Source organism: Myripristis murdjan, chromosome 5, assembly GCF_902150065.1.
Source record: "Myripristis murdjan chromosome 5, fMyrMur1.1, whole genome shotgun sequence".
NCBI lineage: Eukaryota > Metazoa > Chordata > Actinopteri > Holocentriformes > Holocentridae > Myripristis > Myripristis murdjan.
In genome coordinates this window covers 2517630-2529710 of record NC_043984.1, presented here as the reverse complement: position 1 = coordinate 2529710, position 12081 = coordinate 2517630, and the positions used below count along the sequence as shown (strand labels likewise).

General features: G+C 42.7%; 1 protein-coding gene across 3 annotated transcripts in view; it reads right to left on the bottom strand.

Annotated features, from left to right (window-relative positions):
• Positions 1-12081, bottom strand: part of tead3b (TEA domain family member 3 b) — a 34856-nt gene that overhangs the window by 22570 nt on the left and 205 nt on the right. For all 3 annotated transcript variants that reach the window (XM_030051123.1, XM_030051125.1, XM_030051124.1), the window contains exon 2: positions 11675-11808. The gene's annotated coding sequence lies outside the window, so the exon portion shown is untranslated. The remainder of the gene's footprint in view (positions 1-11674; positions 11809-12081) is intronic.

Sequence of the window (12081 nt, the reverse complement as noted above, 5' to 3'; positions counted from 1 at the left end):
TCAGCACTAGCCTCAAAGAATTCTTGTGGTCTGGGAACTGTGTCCCAATGTGGTTGGCTTATGGCTGACTGCAGGCAAGGATCTTAAGTATTTTTCAAGCTGCCTTTTCAGCATTGTATTGTTTCTCAAATGGAAGTCTATGAGGTAACCATTATCCTCCCAGGATGCTTGCGTTTTTACATTAGCATTTCTGCAGATGTTGACAAAAATACACACATTGGACAAATACAGAGAATGCCAAAAGTAGTGGCCCTGTGGGTGAATTGAAATCATCAAATTACAAGAGCATTTAGGAGCATAATAAAAATATCTAATAAAATTTTAAAAGCATCCAACCTTTTTGCTTTCAGATTTCTCTTTTTTCATTAGAAACCAATATTTGACCTCCTCCATGGGGTTGCTGCGTACTGTATAAAGTAAGAAGATATTCAACTGCCTCTTCCTTGTAAAGCAAAAATCAACCAAGAAAATCACTTTTGTGATAACAATGTGATTTGTTTTGGTGTTCTGAAAAAACAAAAAAAAAAAAAAAAAACTTTTAAACTGTAAATCTGTAAAATCCCTTTAATAGCTCTCAAGGTCCAAGAATGCCTCCCTAATATGATGCTACATGGTATGTTTAAACATGAAATTGAGGGGCCAAGATTTTTTTTCTTTCATCTGGGTATATGCTTGTGCTCCTAGTAAGTCTCATGTCAACAAAATTAAATGCATAATCAAGTTTCATAATGGACCAAAAATCACAGCTAAATACTGGCAAGTTTACCATGATTATTTTATTTATTTATTTATTTGGTTCGCCATCAAGTCAGAACATTCCTATACAACCTCTCACTGCAATTCTACATGCAATTCTAAGGTGTACATTGTGAACTCACCTCATTTCAAAACCTAAGAAACACTATTCTTTTCTATTCTGTTCTCTTCTATTCTAGTCTATGTCGTGCCTCTCTTTTTCTCTCACCCTCTTTCTCTCTCAGTGTGAAACTGGAATGATACACACTTTATAATTGCTGCAGTTATCCCAAGCCATCTCAGAACCACAGGCTGAAAGGGCAGAGGTGGAGGATTAGTGATCCTTCCTTTCCATTCCCATCATCATTTACAGGGAATTACACCGGATCAAAAACCAGAGGACCTGCAATACTCCACTTCCTGCTTCAAAACCATCCCGCCATGTTCTAAGACACAGAAATGCAGCCTATGGGAATCACTAAACCCAAACAGGAGTTCGACAAATATCCACAGGTCAAAACGCTAATTATAGCTGAGGACGTATTGGTTATAGAGTGTACCCATTGCACTTTGCCACCACCCCCCATCACACTGCAGGATCATCCGCAATGACCAGTCACGCTAATATTTCAGTATTCAAACATTAAAGAGCAAACATTCAGAGGCAGTGCACCAAAGAGTGTGTGAGACAAGTAAATAAATTAATAAAATAAATAAACAAATAATGATCATCCAGGCTTTTAAGAAAAAAAAAAACCTGAACATATATATATATATATAATGCATTTTATGAATCTAAAATGGCTGTAGGTCTACGTGTTTATGTGTGCAAACTGATATGTGTATGTGTGTATGTGATTTTTTAAAAATTATTATTGATTTATTTATGTGAAAGGATTTTGTTTTGTACGCTACTGCGTTTTCTTAACATTAATAACCGTCACCTATGTTCAGTGCTCATTGAAAACCTAAATAAAATTAACCCGACAACTTCAACCCCTGTTCACTCGTAGATTTGCCTTGCCTTCATTCAGTCGTCCTGCTATCATCAAACTATGAAACAATGAGAAATGAACACTCTGTGGCATCAGTCGGCACAAAGAGCCATGGACATGAGCGCTTGTGCAGCGGCACTAAACTCTAAATACCTGGCTGGCCTGTGTGTGTGTGTGTGTGTGTGTGTGTGTGTCAACCAGCGGCTGAAATATGCTTTAGTCTCAAGTACAGCAGATGCTCTTTGTGTGGTCTGGTGTCACAGCTCTTTTCAGGCGGCCCAGTGTGTTTCATTAATGAATCCTCAGGTGGTAGAGAGCAGCAGCTTCAGTGCTGCCGGGCCAATAATCAAACACTGGTGGCACAATCCCCGTGATGGGGGAGGGTGGGGGGGTGGGGTGGTGGTGGCCACTCAATTGTCCCTCTCCAATTATAGCTGAGAAAACACCGCAAAGCTCCTCCATAACAGCGAGCTATGAGGAGCAGCTGAATGCAGCATGCAAGCTGGGGCGGCCCTCGGTGAAGCTCCAAGTGTGCACAAGAGCGCTTTTAAGTGGGGTGCTGTGAAAAGAGAGGCTCTTCGCCGAGAGAGGGGCTTGAATTCCAGACATGTCCTTATTAAGAAAGGGCTGCGAGCGTTCACTGTTTCTCCTCCTGCCTCCCTTGTGTCAACCCAACGCCCTCCCCTCCCCTCCCCCTCCTCCCCCGCTCCCCCCACTCCACCCCCTCCGCCCAGCGCTCAGAACGTCTCTACCCAAATAAGGACAGGAGACCAGGGGATGCATGTATGGGAGGGGTAGTGGGTGGGTGGTGAGCGGGCTGGAGAGTGGAGAGAGGGGGGGAAAGGGGGTGTGCGTAATGGGGAGGTGGGGGGGGGCTGTCCAATTTAGCTGTCCACTTTGGGGTCTGGAAAACAGTGGGATTGTTCCTGCTGGAATGCAACATCAGCATGGAACCGGCCGGGCCACGCTCCCGTTACATGACCCCACCCCCCGCTTATGACTAGAGGGCATTGTCAGCGGAGCCATTACCCTATGGCTTGTTTCAATACATCCTGGAGTGGAATCATAAGACTTAAATCAAAACAACAGTAAAGACCACATGACATTACCAGAACAGTTTTTTTTTTTTTTTTTTTACAGAATCAAATACAACAGTTGGTTCAATAATCATAGAAAATTCCAAAGCAAGGATTATGATGAACACCCTTCTGGGCCTTCAGTCCTCAAATATTATTCGCCGCCGGCACGTCATCTGAAATGAAAAGCTCCTCTAAACAGCATAGTCAATATATTCAGCTGTTCTCAAGATGCTCTCAAATCCCACGGAGCCAAGTTTAGATGAGAAACACCGCAGCATAATCATCAGTCACACAAAAATGTGCATATATACATACTCATGATGATTCATGAGTATACCCTACGATGCATATCACAGTACATAATACGATACAATCTGTATTATGATGCATCGCAATACTGCATAAACAAAGCTTCACATCCAAACTACTTCATAATAATATATAGAACATATATGAAAAACTGGGTTACAAACTGAGTCAAAGTAACATCCCTTAAAATGCCATTTCAGTTGACTGAACAGAATGAGAACAATGTATTTGACACAGTGCACTAATGTGTAAATGTCGTAGCATCATATGAAAATGTGGTGCGTGAACGATACATACAAGGAGTGCAATACACTGTAGGTATCCCACTCTTTGACACAGGACACACGTACACACACACACACACACACACACACACACAGAGCTATCAGTAACCAAGAAATACATAAACACACCAAGCCCGAGCCTGTCTGTAAGACCCCCATATGAATGGCGCCTTTCGGCAGTTGCCAGATGGGAGGGTTTATTAGGGCTCTTGATTGAATGACATGGCGCACTCACATTTAACACAAAACCAGGCGAGACACACCTCCCCTCCCACTTTCTGGGAGTCAGGCCACAGGACTCAGTGAGACCAACATGCTACAGAATTCCAATGTGCAGCAGGAATGTAAATAACGCTGCAAAACTATGCACCTCACACGTTCATTCAAACGGCACCATTCATGCACCAGAATCCTCTTCCCATTTTCCCAGGCCTTATTGAGCGATCACATTGCAGTCTGTTTTCAGCAATCGGCTTATCTTTGCTCCAGCTCCATCTCCAAAGCCACAGAGTTTATTGGCACAGTACCCCTGTACTGTATATCCCTTTTTTTCCTACTCAGGACTGTGTACAGTGAAATGTCCCATTGAATTCCAGTAATTCTACTGAGTCACTCTCAGGCTGCCGGCCACACTGGGGAAAGCTGTCGGTGCAGCCTAAATAAGGGAAGGGATTCCATCACAGACGTTTGTATCACAGACGTTTGTTTAAGTGTGCCACTGAATGTCGGAAAATCCCTTACAAACACCTACAGGCAGGAAAACAAACAGAGATTGTGTGTTTTGACAATAACAAATGGAGGGCCAGACATTTATAAATGACACTAGCAAGGATTTAGCATAATAGTGTCGACTCAGTCACACAGAGAGCGGAACTAGCAATAAATGTCAATCATTTTGTACCTTTCGAACTTCTATTCATGCATTCCACTTTTTAACTGAACATGAGATCATCCTGATGCCTCTGAGCTGTAAGTGTTTTTACTCCTCAAAATTACAGCGAGATGATTTTCAGGGTATGATCGCAGCATCCTTGCTTCATTCCTTTGGGATGGGAAAAGCCAATTCCACATACTGACTGACACCGGAGGACAAACAGGATGGATCGCAGAAATAAATCTTTGCAGAGACTAAACATCCCACCATGAGAGCCATGGAAGCCCATTGAGCGAAGACAGTGGTGTTACCACCAAGGAAAACAGATGAGGACAGTATGGGCCAAGGTAGGCACAGCACCAGCACTGTGCATCAATACAGACCGTTTCAATTTAAAGACACAAAACATTCCAGATCCGCAGTTTGTCCTCCGGGCGGCAAAGCTATCGAGAGATTTGCGACGTTTCAGCGCTTAGAGGACGGTTTAAATCCCTTTCCAGTCCTGCTGTTTATCCAGGGTTCTGCGTGCTTGGAGGTGACCAGCAACATTTTGAACAGTTTGTACAGTACATGCAAGTTTCTAATTTCATTCAACCTCAAAGTTTTTACGCTTCTGCAATGTCTTTCAGACTCACTGGCGCTTTTTTTTATTTGCTTCGCTGCGATTTTAAAGTCCTGCTGAGCTTTTCCCCCCCCACTTCAGCTGTGATTTGTCAAAGCAACTGACTTACAAGAGAAGCCGGTTCCTCCTCTTAAGCAACCAAAAGCACTCAGCGGTAAAAGAGACTTTATTTTATGGAAGATTCTGTCACAGCAGATTGTAGATTCACAGCCTCAACCCGGCAGCCTGGATGCACACTGGTGGTGAGATGTGATTCCTCATGCAAAATCATTTCCGTAGGGCAAAATATGTAAACATCAGTATTTCTTTGCCCGGTTCAGACAGAAAGGCAGGTGGAGAAACTGCTGGGTGCTTAATGCACAGTGGGATAAGTCAGTCACATCAACCCAAGAGGACATGGCCTCTTTAGACCTGGGTGATATATCAACGTCATGTCAATATCATCACTGCAAAAACTCAAAATCTTACCAAGATTATTTGTCTTATTTCAAGTCAAAAATGTCTTATTCCTAGTCAAAATATCTCATTACACTTAAAATAAGACATGATCACCTCAGAAGTAACTTGTTTTTAGACAACTGTCTCTTGTCTCAAGTGAAAATTTGCTTGTTTCATTGGCAAAATTTGTTTCTTGTTTCAAGCTAATTTTCACTTATTTCAAGTGAATTTTCACTTTTTCCACTGGCAAATTTTGCCAATGAAACAAGCAAATTTTCACTTGTTTCAAGAGAATTTTCACTTGAAACAAGTGAAAATTGCCTAAAAACAATTTACTTCTGAGGTGATCATGCCTTATTTTAAGTGTAATGAGATATTTTGACTAGAAATAAGACATTTTTGACTTGAAATAAGACAAATAATCTTGGTAAGATTTTGCGTTTTTGCAGTGATGATATGAGAATAGATATTGTCTGGGATTTTAAATCGTTTCAAAGGCTGCATTATCGTAAAGGGATGCAATTTTCTAAAGTTTTTACACTGTTCTAGCTGTTCGATTACTTGTCTCTACCTGCTTCCTCTACCTGCCTCATATCCACATTATGAATCTAAACTATCAAAAATCTTGTAGAAATATCACATGAAAGCCCCAATAGTCATGCCTACAGCATCATCAAAATATCGATATCAAGGTATCCGGCCGAAGATATCCCAATATTTGATTGGATCCATATCAGCCGGGCCCGCTGGGCTGAAGGAGGATTGTGATTGTGAAAATCATCCATCCTTTCTTATCCAAAAAGTCTGAACTTCCACCCACCCCCCAATCACCATGACTCAATTTTTGTGACTCATGTCCCAAAAGCAGATTGTTAACAGATTTCGCTCAAATCTGTCTCTTCAAATGCAGACCAAGCAAGTCGGCTTGCATGTCTCTCCATCATTTACCCGCTGACAGAATACATGAGCGCAGCTCCATCTGTGCGCTAGGCAGAAAACGACAAAATGTGTTCATGTCTTTCAAAAAGGCAGGCTTTGTTAGATTGCTGGTGGAGTTGGGACACTCTCTGGCAGGACACCCGCAGAGACTGGGCCCCTCAGGGCAGCCAAAAGCCCCCCCGCCTGACTGAGAAGAGCTACGCACACCTACACTGATCCTCCATTTACACACCGTGCCGGGACACACACAACAAACTTCTCCTTGATATCAAAACCATTCAAATCACAAGCCCTCCTCTTAAGGTTGAAGGGCACTCACAGATGTAGAGCAAACGCTCTCTGTCACACTGAGCCCACCCCACACACACACACACACACACACACACCAACAGCCACACAAACACACACTTGACAGGGGAAACAACAGGACTTGGCGGTAGAAGGAGCAGCTGCTCTCTAAGGTCAGATTACAGATAAAGAAAACATTTTAGGTTCCCGGCCAGGCAAGCTGCTCTCTGACAAGAACTGGAAACATAGCCTCGTATCCTGACACACACTGAAATAGACACAGACACGCACAAACGCGCAGATTTAACGGCGTTACTACGTCTCGATTCGGAGGCTGAAAGGGAGGTGATCAGCAGGCGTGAGCGTCAGTCTTGCTGTTCTGCATTCACTCTGCTTTTTTTTTTTTTTGGGGGGGGGGGGGGGGGGGTCGCCCAAGCCATTGACACCGCTGCCTTCCACAGACCCATGAAAGCATGAGCCCAATCTCAGAGAGTCAACCCCCCCCCTCACCCTCTCATCACCAACACCACCGCCACCCCTTTCCCTCCTCTGTCTGTGTTTGGCCCTAATAAATTCTCCCCAGCTCCTCCAATAACTTCCTCCTACTTCCTATCTGGCACGGCGCTCAGGAAACAATCAGAGCTGAGAGTGAGAGGAGGGCCGGACGGCCAACAGCTCACACGGCAAGGAGCAGAAAGAGAGGCAGAGGGAAAGGTTGACACAAACACACGCACACACACACACACACACACACACCACTACCACCACCACACACACTCCCGTCAAGTAAAACATTTGCAGCTCAATACCAGTTGCATGCCCAAGAAAAACACGAATGTTCAGAGAAAGTCTAGCAAACGCAAGAATGAGCGACCACATTTTCAGAGTTAAGGCGCATGAGCTGGCAGCCTCTAAAATAGATCCGTCTCAAAGCATCTGCACCCCAAAGTATCACTGTAAACGGCGTGTTTTTCGTCAACAAATTACGCTTAGCATTAAGGGACCGACTGACTCGCTCCGAGGTAAGAAAGGGTTATTGGTTTCCCAACAAGAAATGAGTCACCCGTAAAGTCTCAGGCGGATACACTCTTAAACGACTATCACACATTGAGCCAGAGCCTGAACATAAGGCCCATTTCATTAATTCTTGCTCTATTTTAACTCTGCACGGTGCTGGCCACAGTCTACCCTGAATTGTCACACTTTCAGAGAATTAAGCCTTAATCCAGCTGAAGAGGGAAAGACTGACACAAAGCAGGCCGAGCGCGCCAGAGTGCTTCTTTTACAGCCTGATTCAGCATTTTAATCGGAAATTTTCCAGGGAACGTAGCAGAGAAGCCATCCTCGCCTGAATTGGTCATTTTGTGGTGAGGCGAGCGGTTTGAAGCCATAATCTGTGAAACCTTTAAGACATGCATAACTTTGCAGTAGAATGCGCTAGTAATAACTCATCTAACCATAGAAATTGTGGAACAAGGCGTTAAAAGCGCCATATGAAGGGGACTCATGGTTATGATCACGGCTGTATAGAGGGGATTTACACTGGGAAAAAATAACATCAGACACTCACACTGAACCAGGAGTGAACTTTGCCGAGTGCCTCACGTCTTCGCTCTAGACAGTGCACACAACAATTTGATCATTTTCACAATGAACACAACACCTGTGTATAGGGGGCTGCCAAAATGAATTACTCTGCAATGTAGAAGGAGGTCATCCATCTACCCCCAAACACTCTGAGCACAGGGATTAAAGGGGTTTCACATGAGTGCCCTTAGGTCACTGGAGCTTCAGTCCAACACACAGGCCACACACACAAGCCTAGGAAAGAACAGACGGGCGCAGTTTGAAGCCTGTTATCTATAATGGACGCTGGAGAAGCCACAGAAACCGGCACATACTGTATCCTCACAGCGTTTCTCTCCCCGAGCTGGGCTCTTCCTCCTCAAGAGTACATTTATGTGGAACATCACTCTTAACAGTCAGTTGCCAGAGAAAGAGCAACTGAAACGTTTAGCAACTTGGGGACAGCTGACACAAAGACTATACTGTTCTAGGCCACTCCCAGGCTCCTCCCCTGAGTGGTCAGAACAGGAGGCCAGAAATCTTATCTGTTAAAACCTCATGGTTGGAGGATATGTAAACATGTGCAATGCATTAACTAGAATACAATGTTGATAAATTGTGTTTTAGGGGGAATTCAAGAGTGAAGCCAAGACAGCTATATGTTCTAAATAGACATTTTATTATTCTTAGTTGATAATAACCCATGCAAACCTTGATATTTTGAATTTTGTTTCATGGTTTATATCACTTAATGCCCTCAAAGCCCAATATGCATTCATCATAAACACAGCCATGAAGTTTAACATCAGTGCCGCTAGTGTAGTGTTAGATTGGGTATTGTATTGCAGATTTGTCATTAATGTCCTTTTGCTGAGAGCCTGAGGCTCTTCTCTGAGGCCCTCTGTGTTCACCATGCAGACACAAGTGGTATTTGTTCAGATCTGTGTTGACAGAGGGGTAAGTGCCCACCATTTGGACGACCACTTCTGGGGATGGTGCTAAAAAGAAGCCAGCATCTGCACAAATGGGCAGAGCTCATTAGCCATTCTTCTGTGGGTTTAACACAAACGGGTGAAGCTGCTGACAAACGGTCAACAGACATGAATACAGAGCAAACACTCCGTAGTTTAAAAGCGGATACACTTCCATACTGGAAACAGCAGGCAGAATGAAAATGTTTAAGTTCCAAGACTATGAAAGCATATCTGTTGTGGAATGACCTGGAATGGCTACAGTGGCTGTGAAATATGTGATTAAACATATGTTTGTAAAGTATTGAATATTATTCTGGCTATTTTCTATGTTGAGAACGCAAAGTTAACTCTTTCTTCTGAGTGGACTGAAGTGACCCTGTTGGGGAGCTGAGGAGAGAAAATGGCCACTTTAAGAGGACATTACACCAATAATCTAATTGACCCCTGTGACATTAGTGGGGTTATATAACTTTCCCCCTCTCACATTTAAATCTCAGAGTACATGGTAGTTCAGCAGTGACTGACAAGTCATAAAGTACATTTAAGAAAAAAAGAAGACCACATTGTGTATTGGAGGGTTGATGTATTCATGCTGCATAAAAACAATGAGGGGAATCTGTCAGAACAGCAGAATGCTAATCCTTTCCAGATTTACCCGTCAGCATCAAAATCTATTATTAGGCGTCTCAGCGTCTTTCATTTACCAAGGATGCATTGTTTGGTTATATTATTTGATCATTTTATTTCAGAACATCATTTCCACATGTTAATTAGAAAGTACACTGGCATGATCCTTAAGGGTGGAACCAAGAGATTCCGTCTCCCATCCATGACCTAACGTGACCATCACAAATCACTGCCATACCAACGCGTCAAAATCTACAGTGATACTGGTAATCCCCGATATTTATTTTGCACCAAATTAAGTTGGATTTTGCTGGGTGTTCATTTGAAAGTCGGAGAGTGCAGCTCCAACAGACACCGTCTGGCTTCAAAGGCCTCCCTACCAGCCTGTCAAATTTAAATTTACAGCCATATGGATAAGACAAGGCGGTATAAACTGTTTGAATGCGCTGTAGTTAGACTCCACAATAGTTTGCCAAAACTAGATGAAAAAGCAGGAAAAGTGGGAAACGTCACAAAGACCTGTGTTCAAACTGAACATGTAGACAGGCTATAACATACAAATGTACCCAAACTGAAATGCTAACAGGCTATTCTGCTTACTTTGAATAACCTGTAAGACAGCATTCTATTGTTTGGCCAAACCTGTTGAATGGCAGTCACAGTGATTTAACTGTGCAACTGCAGCTGTACAAAATCATAGTGCGTGTGTAAGTGTGGGGGTGGGGGGGGTGCAAACTTGCCACTTTTTAATTTCCTAATCAGCTAAAACATTTGGTCAGTGTGAAAATGTTTACTCAAGCTGAACTAACAAAGTAGACCATGAGCAGGTGTTGCCTGAGGTGCCACTCATATAATTGTGCAATTAGCTCAGTGTATACATATCCATGCATCACAACTCCTCACCTATGAATTATGTACTTAGTGAGACTTTGCAGTGTATCAACTCATCGCTGCCCTGTTTGGAAGCTAGGACAGAAAGAAAGAAAGAAAGAAAGAAAGAAAGAAAGAAGTAGCCCCTAACGATTTTGATGTAAAGGTTAGTCAAATAAAATGTAAGAGAACTGCTGGTGGTGAGATAGATAGATAGATAGATAGATAGATAGATAGACAGATTTAAATAATTAATTCAGTGAGGGGATAGAAAGACACATAACCCTTATTAGAAAAAAAAAAAAAAAACACTGCTGCTATAAGTTTAAACCTCAACTCATTTCTAGCAGCCAGTCCTTTTACCCATTGCAGTGTGCAGTCTCTTAACTTGTAACTGGATCATTTATGAGGACACTGTTGTGACAGACGTTTCTTACAGCTGTGAATGAGCCAAATGATGTTTTCCTGGCAGCTGGTATACTCAACACACGTTAGTGTCAGCATTTCCAAATGCTTCTAAATACTAGCATAATACACCAGAAGCCAGTACTGCGCTGTACAAGTGGACAAGTATATCTGTGGGGTGGGGGCACAAAGAAAATATGCCTTTTTTTTGTTTCTGTGTTTTTGTTATTTTTTTTGTTATTTTTTTTTTTTAAACTGTGTGATTATGCTGAAATTTGTAAATTTAGCAGATTAGGACATTTTTGTATGAAATTGCATTGACAAATATTTTAACCCTAAATTATTTCAGTATACATACCCAAAAAATCTATTTAAAATAGTGGTAAGCCTCTAAGTTCTGCTTATCTAGCTGAGCCCTTGCCATCGCTAGGTAGAGGCTACAGAGACAGGACACCAAGTTAAATAATGTGCGCTGAAACTGGGATTTCTTCACAATCTGCGCTCAAGACATTTTTCTATCCTGATGTAACGAAAAGTACATTGCTTTTATATGTATTACTACTTTGTTTTGTTTAACTGAGCAACATGATGTGTTTGTGTTGCAAGACGCACAAGAGCCGTCTACTTGACTTGGTTTAACTGTGCTGACAAACGCAGAAGTTCTCTTACCTATAGGATGCAGTGGCCCAGAGCAGACTGTGAACTTCTGTATTCCTCCGAACCGTTTGTTCCTCTCTGTCAGTCGGCAGAATTGTTGGATTCCTCTGGGGAACAAGTTTGGGGGAATGGGATCCAGGTATCAACTGTGCGGCACAGAAAAGAAACACATTAACCCTCATTCTGCCCTGTCAAAGAGCCTTTGGTCAATCTGTGAGCGGGACAATCGTGAAAATATTAGTGTACAGGGCTTGTCAAAGATAATCCGGCACAGTGAGAAAGTCAAACCCAATAGACAATCAATCTGTAAATGTTTTCTTCCCTCCCAACGCAGGGAGCTCCACGGAAAAATGTAAAAAATGACAATGATCTGAAAACTGCACTGAGACAAGCGGCATGAAAAACTTCAGCGAGAAGAC